Raw genomic sequence first — 12,298 nt, forward strand, 5'->3', positions numbered from 1 at the left:
GCAGGGGACATCGGTATGGGGTTGTAACTGGACAAGGTGGTGTGTTAAAAAATGAAAGATGTTGCTTAATTGATGATTAATAGAGGCGAGTGAGCGCAAGATACTGGGTTGCGCCTAAAGCCGGCCTACTGAGATGTTGTCCGGTTCCTGGTGAACTGTCAGATAGTTTAGTGGAGTTTTTTCCTCTCAGGGAGGACAGGGAATCGAGCCGGCCAGCCTCTGCGTGTCAAGGGCAAAAGCAATAAGTTCGATCGGGAGGCTTCTTTCTCGGTTTTCACTTCATCTGGGTGAGTGGAGACATTCAAGGTCAGCTCAGCAGCGTGTCCCTAAACGGTGCTGTCAAATAACCTCTTACACCTGTGGTCTGATGATGGAGCACATGGGAAATGTGCCACTTCCTGCGGCTGTTTAAATGCAGTTTGCAATAAAAGTCTGCGTGAAGGGAAATACATGTTTTATGATGTTAAAAAAAAAAAAAAAAAAAAGAACACTGGGTTACAGTAAGTGTTACTAAATGAAAACATTATTGTTAACTGAAATAAAAACTAAAACTAATTTAACAAATTAAATAAATTAAATGAATGAATAAATAAATAAAGGAAAAACTGAAAATGAAATGATATTCATTTATATGCTATCAGATATTATATGATATCAGAACACACTAACTAAAATTAAAACAAATACTAAAATTAAACCCTACATTTCTTAAGAAACAAATATACTTTAATAATAAAATATTAAAAATTAATTGAATAATGAATGAATGAATGAACAAACAAACAAATAAATAAAAGGAAAAACTGACAATAAAATACATTTTATGACTCCAAACGTAACATAGTTAGCGTAACTAAAATTTAAACAAATACTAAAAATGAATAAACCATAAATATCTTAAGAAACAAATATACTTTTAGAATAAAATATTAAAAATTTAATGAATAACTGAATGAATGAACGAATGACTGAATGAACGAATGAATAAATGAAGGAACGAATGAACAAATAAATAAATAAAAAAATAAATAAAAAGGAAAAACTGACAATAAAATACATTATGACTCCAAAACAAACATAAAATGAAAATGTAAAAATGAATAAAATTTTTTGGGGACAGATTATATTGTAAAGAAACTTAACTCAGTTATTTATATGATATCAGTTAACACACTCACTAAAATTAAAACAAACACTAAAACTAAGTAAACTACAAATATCTTAAGAAACAAATAGACTTTTAGAATAAAATATAAAAAAAATTAATGAATAATTGAATGAATGATCGAATGAATGAACAAATGAACAAATGATTGAATAAATGAACGGATAAATAAACGAATAAACAAACAAATAAATAAAAAGGAAAAACTGACAATAAAATACATTTTATGACTCAAAAACTAACATAAAATGAAAATGTAAAAATGAATTTAATTTTTGGGGGACAGATTATATTGTAAAGAAATTTAACTTAGTTATTTATATGATATCAGTTAAAGGGGTCATCGGATGCCCATTTTCCACAAGTTGATATGATTCTTTAGGGTCTAAATGAAAAGTCTATAATATACTTCGATTAAAAATTCTCAATGGTAGTGTAAAACAACACCCTTTTTACCTTGCCAAAATCATCTCTGCAAAAATCATCTTATTCTGGTCGAGGTTGCTTGAAATGTTAATGAGCTCTGCTCACCCCGCCCCTCTCTTCTCTCTGTGGAGTGACGAGCCTGTTTACTTTAGCCGCATTTAGCCGCCAAACTTACTAACTAGCACATGATTAGGAAAGGCGATCGCAAAGATTCATAAAAAACCCTTATACTCACTTCTGCTGTAAGTGAAGCTGGATCACGAATAATTCGCGCGAACATAGACGGATATATGTAGATCGGGAGGTGCATTCCCTTCACAAACAAACGTAATCTACTGCATCTTCAGCAGGTCAGATGTCGGGAGTAAATGACGACCACTACGTTCATTATTACATCCAGCAACACAACACCTCAATCGCTCAATCGGAGATATTCTTGTCTAACTTACATCCCTGCTCTGGCATCGAAACAAAAGAGGGCGGACTGTTACAGCTGATCTGAGGTAAGACGCTCATGTCAATCAACTATTGCGGGAGCGGCCTCTGTGTGTGTGACGCCACAACGACAGGCATCTGAGAATGGCTCGATTTGAAAAAGGGGTTATTATTTTTACAGATTAATTAAAAACCACTGCATGGATTTTTATCATTATAGGGTAGATTTGTACATACACTGCCAACACACATTAATGTTCAAACAACATGTAAATGTGAACTTAGCACCCGATGACCCCTTTAACATACTAACTAAAATTAAAACAAATACTAAAAATAAATAAACTACAAATATCTCAAGAAACAAATAGACTTTTAGAATTTTTTAAATATTAAAAATTAAATGAATACATAAATGAATTAAATCGAATGAATGAACAAATGAATGAACAAACAAACATAAATAAATAAATAAGAAAAACTGAAAATAAAATACATTTTATGACTCCAAATGACTAGCATAATATGAACATGTAAAAATGAATTAAATTTTTTGGGGACAGATTATATTGTAAAAACTTAACGCAGCTATTATTATGATATCAGTTAACACACTAACTTACTAAAATTACAAATACTAAAACTAAAACTATAAATATCTGAAGAATATACTAAAACATAAAAAAGTGAAATTAATTGATTGATTGACTGATTGATTGATTGATTGAAAGACAGACAGACAGCTAAAAATACATGAATACCAAAATACATTTTATGACTCCAAAACATACTAAAACTAAAACTACAAATATCTTAACAAATATGATTTTAGAATAAAATATTAAAATTTGAATGAATACATGAACAAATTAATCTTTTGTGATCTTTAATTTTTTGTGATAAAACATATTGAAAAAAAAAAAAAAAAAAACAGTTATTTATATGATATCAGTTAACATACCAACTTACTAAAATAATTAAAAAAAAAAAAAAAAGAAAAAAAACAAAAACTACTAATATCTGAAGAAACAAACATACTTTTAGAATAAAATATATATATAGAAAATCTTTTCTTAAACAGCATTTACTTTTGTGTTTAAATTAAGCTTCCAATAAAATCTCTGTGAAGGCAAATATATTTTTTTATTATGTAAAAAAAAGACACTGGGCTAAATGAAAACTTCTTTGTTAACTGAAATAAAAATAAAACTAATTTAACCCTAAAAATATTAATTAATTTAAACATTTAAAAAGAAGGAAAAACTGAATAAAATACATTTTATAACTCCAAAAACTAACTTTTTTTAATCATTTGGGGACAGAATATACTGTAAAGAAATGTAACACAGCTATTTATATGATATCAGTTAATACACTTAATGAAATGAAAACAAATACTAAAACTATAAATACCTGAAGAAACAAATATACTTAATAAAATAATAAAAATGTATCTTTTTCTTATAAGCATTTTCTTTTCAACATGGTACAAATACTAAGTAGGTACAAAAATAACTTTTTTTAAAAAGAAATATAAAGTCTATAAAATAAAAAAAATTATAAGAAAATAAGAAATTAAATGTATGCTATATGGTAAGTGGTTCGGACAGGAGCAGAATTTTGTTGAATAAACAAACTGAAACTAAGAAATACAGTAATAATCCAAACTGAAGAAGGAAAAAAAAAACAAAAACAAAAAAAAAACTAAAGATAAAAATCGACAAATACATTTAAAAAAAATTGTTTCATTTCCCTGGCTATAGCTGCCACTTTAGTAGGAAAGAGAACCGTATCCATTTCAGGAACAATATTATGCATATCAAGTGATGCACAGTAACCTGGATTTTTAAAACATTAAGTTACTCAAGCGACTGTGACCTGTTCTCATGACAGGCCATGTCACAGTTAGCTGAGGAGCTTAATGCATTGTTACATCACAGTATATCAAACTAAGCACTAGCAATCTCACGCCTCTTTAACCTTATTAGATTGGCGCAAGAATAGCGTATATGTGTGGCTAAGAGAAGAGCCTCACACGTGTTCGACACTAGTGCCGCACACGAGCATTGCTGGTCGCGGTGAGTGGATGCCATAGCTCACAGCCACGAAAATGAAGTAGAACGTGACACACCGTTGCTAATTGAGATGTTAACTTCACCCCCCAGAGGCCTGTTCAACCTTTGAATGCATGGCTTTAAGCGTTGAAGGCCATGAATGACATTTGCCTCGCCCCTGAAGCCTGACAGTAAACACCACAAGGTGTAAAGCGCACTCTTTGCTCTTTATCTGGACTAGAAGATAATTAACCTTGTCAGCTTAAAACAGACGCATAAATTGAACTCTATGGTGGTGAATATTTGTATCTTTAATACTTCAAATGGATACAGTATTGCTGTGTTTTATGTAGGGCCCTGTGATTTCTGCGATGTGGAAAATGCAGAATTTAATGTAAAAAGTGGAATGTCATGGAATTTGTCAAATTTTGTATGGATAAATCAAAAGTAGCTCAATACACTTAGATCAAAACGCGATATGGAGTAGTATCTGTGGATATTAAGCAACAAAATACTATAAATATGAACCTGCATGTTCTGCATGTCTCTCTCTGACTGAATGAATGGTGCAGATGCAAAGTTTCGTTTACTGCCGCCGCAATATACGAGTACATGAACAATCTCTAGAACTCTAGACACTTCAAGAGCATTTTGCTGTTTCTATTGTCATATATACAAATAGAAACCTAAAGGTAAAATTGATTAAAATTAATAAGAAACAATTAATAAGAGATGCTTTTGATTATTAAAATTGAATGAAACTATTAAAATAAGGGGTCGACCAAATATCGGTGCTGACATTTTATGGTTATCGGTATCGGTCATTTTCAAAAAAGTGTTTTTAAAAGTGTTTGTCAGAGCCCTTGTTATTCTTAATTTTGACATTAATTTTCATTTTTTGCACCAGATGTATATATCAGTTCAAAATATCGGGGCATTGGCCCTGACACATCGGTCGACCCCTAATTAAAATGGAATCCATTAAATGAATGGAATACTAAATTTGATAAAACTGAAATAGAGAAGAAAAATGTAAAGTTTAAAATGTAAATGTAAAAAATGAAAAATGTAATTTTTGTTAAACTTCTAAATAAATTGCTGTTGAATATTGAAAGTTTCATGATTTCAGTTAATTAGACAATCTTTGATTAATGCAATTTTAACCATCAAAACTGAGTCTAGAAAAATTAAAATAGGAGAAAAAAAAAAAAAAAAAAAAAAAAAAAAAACAAAACAACAACGAATACAGAAAAATTGAAATGAAAAAAAAAGCAATTTGTGAAAAGAAATAAAAAGGATTTCATAGAACCCTAGTTACGGTTAACAAAAACGTACAACTTAATAACTAGTTGAAAACATATTAGAATAAAAATAGTAAGATTAATAAAATTTCAATAATGTAAGAGAAACTGCACTTAACTTTAAGATACATATTTTCATGACACCGAACCCAACTAAAATGGTTATTAATTAATACAATTTAATTGAACCAATAAAACAGTTAAGAAAAATTAAAAAGAAAAAAAAAAAGGATTCCAGAAAAATTAAAATGCAAAAACAGAATTTAGGAAAGAATAAAATGGAAATTGGAAAAAAAAAAAAATTCATAGGGCCCTAGTTATTAATAACGAAAACGTATAACTTAAAATGGAATCCATTTGACTGAATTTGATCAATAAAACTGAATTAGAGAAAAATTAAAAGGGCTTAATATATTAAATTTGTGTTACACTGTTAATAAATTGCTGTTAAATATTGAAAGTTTAATGATTTCAAATAATTAGACAAGATTTTTAATTAATAAAATTTAATTTCACCATTAAAACAGAATTTGGAAACAAAAAACGTATACCTTAAAAACTAATTGAAAACTAGAATATAACTTAACATTACTAGGAGAAACTGAAATTAATTATGAAATACATATTTTCATGACTTAGAACCCAACTAAAATAAAGACCACAAATTATTTTTATGATTTTATACATAGTATCTTATAAAACTAGAGTTAGTGCAAAAACTTAACATACTACAACAAAAACTAAATAAACAAATTAGAGAATTCAAAAATTAATAAATGGTAAAAAATAAAAACTAAATTGAAATGACAAATTACCAAAATTAAAAAAATAAATAAATAAATAAAAAACATTAACTATAATAACTTTAATGTGACCATAATGGAAAGGAGTGTGTGTGATTTTTTCAATTCCATGTTGTAGTACTGAACTTTTTTTTCCCCCAAACTTGTATCCTTTTCCAATGTCCACTGATTGACACAGCAGCCAAACATCCCATTACAACCAATGCATTACTTCATTAGAATTCTATTAACATCTACAGAAGGGAAATCACAAGCTTCATCTTGGGATGTTGCCTCGTCTCCTTTCACCACAGCGTAATTCCCTCCCAGTACGAATAACTCACACTGATGTTAATGCATCCGACTCTTTAGGGAACAAGACGAGCGAATCCTTCAATGGCTACATCAATGTTTGTGCTAATGACATTGCAAATGGAAAAACGCACACCTGTCTGTAACCAGTATTTCTTCCATATTGATCAATGTCATTAATTCTAATGTGCTGGAGCGTTGGGGCGAGCACTCTATGGAGACACTTTGATAAATCCACAAAGGAGATTTACAAAGAGGACTCCCTAGGCCTAATGGCTGGAAAATGTTGGGCCGATGACTTTCAAAGGTGTGGAATGGCGCCAGCCGCCCTCGCAGACAGAGCTCCGCTTCAGGACCAGCAGGGCATGTGAACCTAAGAAGCCAAGTCACGGAAGCAAACGAAGATGTTGGATGGAAGGTACACTGAGAGCACGCAGATGTTCCTGACTCACGACTCAGGGGATCCCTGATCACACGCTCGACTGGACTACGTCAGAACAGTGCTGAGGTCACAACCTGCAGAAAATGAAGTGGGACTTGACAGGGTTGTGCAACAGTAAGAACTGAATGAAATCAAGATAAAGAATTGCAATTCTGAATGTAGGAAAGTAGAATTAGAATTACCTGAAATTCAAAGAAAGCTATAGTCAGAATTGAACAGAATTGGATAAGAAATATTTAAAGGCTGAAACCATTTTGGAAAGAGCTTTAAAGGGCACCTTTTATGCCCCTTTTTTACAATATGTAATAAATCTCAGGTGTCCCCAGAAATGTGTCTGAAGTTTCAGCTCAAAATACCCCACAGATCATTTATTATATCATTTTGAAAATGGCCATTTTAGTCGGCGCCGATAGCCTTGTGGGCAGCGCGCCGACATATAGCACTGTTGTGCTCCGGGCGTCCTGTGTTGAAATCCCAACTCGAGGACCTTTCCCGATCCCACCCCCCATCTCTCTCCCATATCACTTCCTGTCCTTTCTGATCTGTCCTGACCATAATAAAGGCAAAATGGCAAAAAAATAAATCTTTAAAATAAAAAAAAAAGAAAATGCCCCTCGTCATCCAAGATGTTCATGTCTGTCTTCAGTTGTGAAGAAATTATGGTTCGTGAGGAAAACATTTCGAGATTTTTCTCCATATAATGGACTTCATTGGTGCCCCGATTTTAAACTTCCAAAATGTAGTTTAAATGCAGCTTCAAAGGGCTCTAAACGATCCCAGCCAAGGAAGAAGGGTCTTATCTAGCGAAACGATCTGTCTTTTTTTTTGGAAAATAAAAATTTGTATACTTTTTAAGCACAAAAGCTTGTGTAGCACAGGCTCTGGGATGCTCGATATAGCATTTCTTTGGTTACCCCTGTAAACAAAGCAGCACTGCACTTAAACACTACTACAATATGCATTATACAGAGGCAAGATGAAAGGAAAACACCATCTAAACTTTTAGACAGTCAGTTCCCAACCCCCACTCCCAATTATATCATGATTCGTTTATCATCTCAACTGACTTGAAGGGTCACATTTTCCTAAATTTTCAACCAGCTCACGGTGCATAGTTACATCCCTACGAAGGATAGACACATAGAGTTAGAGAGACAAATATATAGACTGAACGACACAGAGTGACTGATCAATAGAATATCTTTGAATTGCAACTTCCTGTGGAGTGTTGGCAATTTAATTAAAATTCTAACTCATGAATTCTTCAACTCTGAATTCTAGCATTTATAAGTGGATTAAGAGCAAAAAGTGCTTACTGCATGTGAGAAGAAAAAGATAAGTGAACATTGTGATGTTACAGTGGAATATCACACCAACCAGAGCTTGGCCTTGAAGAATGTCCTCCTCAGGCTTCGAAGCACCAATGCAAGTTTCAAGATAACAGCAAGCACACAATTACCATGTGAATCCCACAGAAGCGCTGGCCACTTCTTACCAAGCCTCATTGGGAATCTCCTCAGGTCGGTGCAGGAGTCAGCACTCCTGAATCAGTCAAACTGGCAGATCCCGCACGGCGGCTGCAACCTCTCGGCCATCTCTCACTGGAGACAAGGCACTTAACTGAAACCTCTGCCAGGGGGTGAACAGACAACTTCATCTCAACAACAAGGATCCTTCTTGTTTGCAGTCATGTGTTATTCCCAGTTACAGATGTGACGTCTTCTTTCAAGGGATCTGTGCGGATATCGATGATATTTGTTCTTGCAACCTCGAAAAGTACAGTGCCCATTAGCACCCACTCCCGGTGGTGTAATTCGTAAAGCGAACCAAATTTGCTTGTAGAGGGAAGAAAAATAATTCTGTTGTGATTCACATTCGCTCCCATTATCTCAGTGGGTTCTGGAGCTATAGGGCACACGATAAGGATAGTTTCTTCCTTAAATGATGCAGCAGGAAAAAGCCGGAGTACACTGAAAGGTTAGCTTACTTCACGCATCAGTAGAGGCCTAAAACAGGGTACAGCAATGGTTTCCAGACTGCTGCGGTGTCTCACCCCAACTGACTTCTTCTAGCAGCACAAGGCTGTGCACACATGACTGCGGCATGTTGCTGAATGACTGATTAGTGGAGGCTGCACAAATACACCATCCTACAGCTGTCTTACATCACACACATGCAGAGCTCCACCGGAAAACATTCATATATAATTGCCTACCGCTGCTTAACGGTTGACATTTTCAGCATTTGTCTTAACGAATACAGGATGATCCTGGAGTTGCATTGCCGGGAGCATGTGCCCTGAAACACCACAGAGACATTTCCACAGTTGTGGGACTGATCTGCACAATGTCAGAGGCTAAACGTTTAGGAAAACTGTTGTGCATTTTACAATCCACAGAATCTTCTATGCAATCCCCACTTTAAAGGGGAGAATGTTGCAGAAAGGTCTGGCAAATGAAGGGTCAACAGTACCCCCAAACTGGCATACATATATCTTTACGTGTTAGGAGTCAACCGATATGTGTTTTTTCAGGGCTGATACCGATTATTACAGACCAAGTAGACAGATAACCGATATTTTGAACCGATATATACGTCTGGTGTAAAAACGAAAATATTAAAATGAAGAATAATAAGGACTCTGACTTTCTTTAAATAGTTTTAAATTATTTTATCAGTTTCGAAAATGACCGATACCGATAACCATAATGCTTATATCAGCACCGATAATCAGTCGACCCCTATTATGCATACTATGTATTTATGTATTTTACGAGCCATTTCCTGACTTGCCATTTCCTCAACAAAGTGGCGACTAGGGGTGGGCAATATGGAAAAAAATTAATATCAGAATTTTTTGACACTACGATATTTCTCCAAAAGCAGATTGTGGAGACATTTTTGTCATCCATGATCAAAAAATGTCATATCGCACACCCCTACTGGCGACTGAAACATTCATGTATATTTGCCCAAAAGTTGCAATTTTCAGGATTTGTCTTAACGAATACAGAATTATCCTGGGGTTGCATGTGCATGAAATACAGCAGAGGCATTTCCATGTTTGCGGAACTGATTTACACAATGTCGCAAGCCAAACATCTGGGAAAAGCACGTTACATACAACCCCCACTTTGAAGTGAGGAATACCGTAGAAACTTCTGGCAAGTGAAGGGTCAACAGTACACCCACGATGGCATACATCTGGCTTATCCGGGTTGCTTCCTGACTTGCCATTTCCTCAACAAATTGGCGACAACGGAAACCGCTACTGACTCAAAAGGCTACGTCTGAGATAAAATGTCGCACCGTTTCATTTGTTATATCACTGGCGTGAATTTACGGCGAGCCGCACTGGGCTAAGTATAAAGTAGGAGGGAGGGGAGAGAGGACGGAGGAGAGGAGACAAGAGGGGTGCTCAGTCTTTCTGCTGCATTATTGAGGATGAGTGTTGGGTTCACTGAGGCATGTCGGCATTCTGAATCATTTACATCCTGCTAATGTCAGCTCTCATCTAGTGCTGCTACGTTCTGCATCCTTTCTTCATTTTTCTACGGAATCTCCACCTCCCTATTTTTACATCTCCCCAGGTCTATCCTCAGTTATTGTAGGAGGTAAAGGATTGTTTCCAATGCTATTCAGAAAGACCCTCCTAGTTAGACTTAAACCAGATGGATACAGACTTGCTGCTACTTTAAAGATCACACTGGACTGCTATAAATAGTATCAACACAAAAAAACAAAAAAAAACATACCAAACATTCTTCTCAATCTTCACCTCTACGGGTATTCTGTAATGGGCACAAAAGTGTCTTTACATGAACATGCCTGTTTTGTAAACTCTCCCGACACCCCAAAGCAGCAGAGATCTTAAACTTTTATAGCACAGTATTTACAATTAGACAACACCAGCCTTAATGGAATCTAGTCTGCCATTAAATGTTAAATCAGTCAGTCATGAAATTAAAACAGGAGAACACATGGGGGGGGACAGGAAGATGCAACATTACCACCTCCACTCTGTTCGCAGGGAAACACAAGAGAAGCCTTGCTTTAAATGAGGCAAAACCAGTTTGAAATGATAATCACTGTCTCTTTATGTTGTTGCAGGATGCAGATAAGCAAACGCTGTTTTTACGTATCAGGGGGTCAACCGACAGGTGTTTTTCAGGGCCGATGCGATACAGTTATTACAGATCAAGTAAACCGGCAACCGATATTTTGAACTAGGGAATCTGCCGATAATGGATTTAAATGTACATATCGCCATTGGCATGGTATGAAAAATTATGCCGATAAGAGGAATAATTCACATGTGCTCAGGGTGTGCTAGCGTTTAGATCATGTCAGTAGTGTGGCTCAATGAAGCAAAGTTTTGCCTGAATGATGATTTGATTCACTGTTTTAGATTGCTTCATTTAATCTGAGAATGCACATACAGAATGACGTGATCGGTGTGTGATAGAGTAAACGGTAATGGCACGTGGAGTGGCCCATTTGGTAAGGAGTTTAAATTCCGTAGAGGGCGCTATTGGCCTACTTGTAATAAAATGAAAGAAAAATACACAAATACCATTTAGACTGTTTCAGATTAAATAAAGCAGTAAATTATGTTATAAAATCGTGAGTATGTGAAGGTCAGAAGCTATAGCTAACATGAAATAAAAATGTAAAGACAAACATGACACTTGTACATTAAATACTTTTATACATACTGACAATGTATAATGTTAAATTTTTTTAAACAAATTGTGAACATTTTTAGAATTTTTGCAACTCTTTTGCGTTAGACCGTCTACTAATGTTTAATCTTAAAATAAAATATTAAGGTTACCACTGCATTTTTCAGAAAAAAAAAAAAAAAAAAAAAACGATTGATATAGTTTATTTATAGTTATTTTCAAAGCTTCAATATACTGTCATTATAAAAGAACTTCATTATGGTTTATTCAATTCTAACAAATAAGTTAAAAACTATCCAAAATTTGCTTATAATTTCCACACATGAGAGACTTGGTGTTGTTTCCAAACAAAACAAAATACTTCGGTATTGGCTATCGGCCAGAATGAGTTGAAAAATATTGGTATGTCGGATATCGGCAATATCGTGCAACCCCATTTTGAACCGATATATGACTGGTGTAAAAATTAAAATTTATGTAAAAATTAAGAATAACAAGGGCTCTGACAAAAACGTCCTTTAAATGCTTTTAAATTGTTTTTTTAATCAGCAAATCAGTTTTGAAAATGACCGACACCGATAACCATAAAAATGCTTATATCGACCAGACCAATAACCCCTATAATGTATGCTATGCATTTATATACGTGTATTTGAGATTGACGAGTAACTCAATTAAGATTCTGCCTATGTAGTTAAG

The 12,298-nt window shown here is 34.3% G+C and overlaps 1 protein-coding gene across 3 annotated transcripts in view; it reads right to left on the reverse strand.

Annotated features, from left to right (window-relative positions):
• The window catches only part of gripap1 (GRIP1 associated protein 1), a 66,634-nt gene that overhangs the window by 11,884 nt on the left and 42,452 nt on the right, over positions 1–12,298 (reverse strand). The window lies entirely within an intron of this gene.

The sequence above is a fragment of the Labeo rohita genome, chromosome 8 (genome assembly GCF_022985175.1).
Source record: "Labeo rohita strain BAU-BD-2019 chromosome 8, IGBB_LRoh.1.0, whole genome shotgun sequence".
NCBI lineage: Eukaryota > Metazoa > Chordata > Actinopteri > Cypriniformes > Cyprinidae > Labeo > Labeo rohita.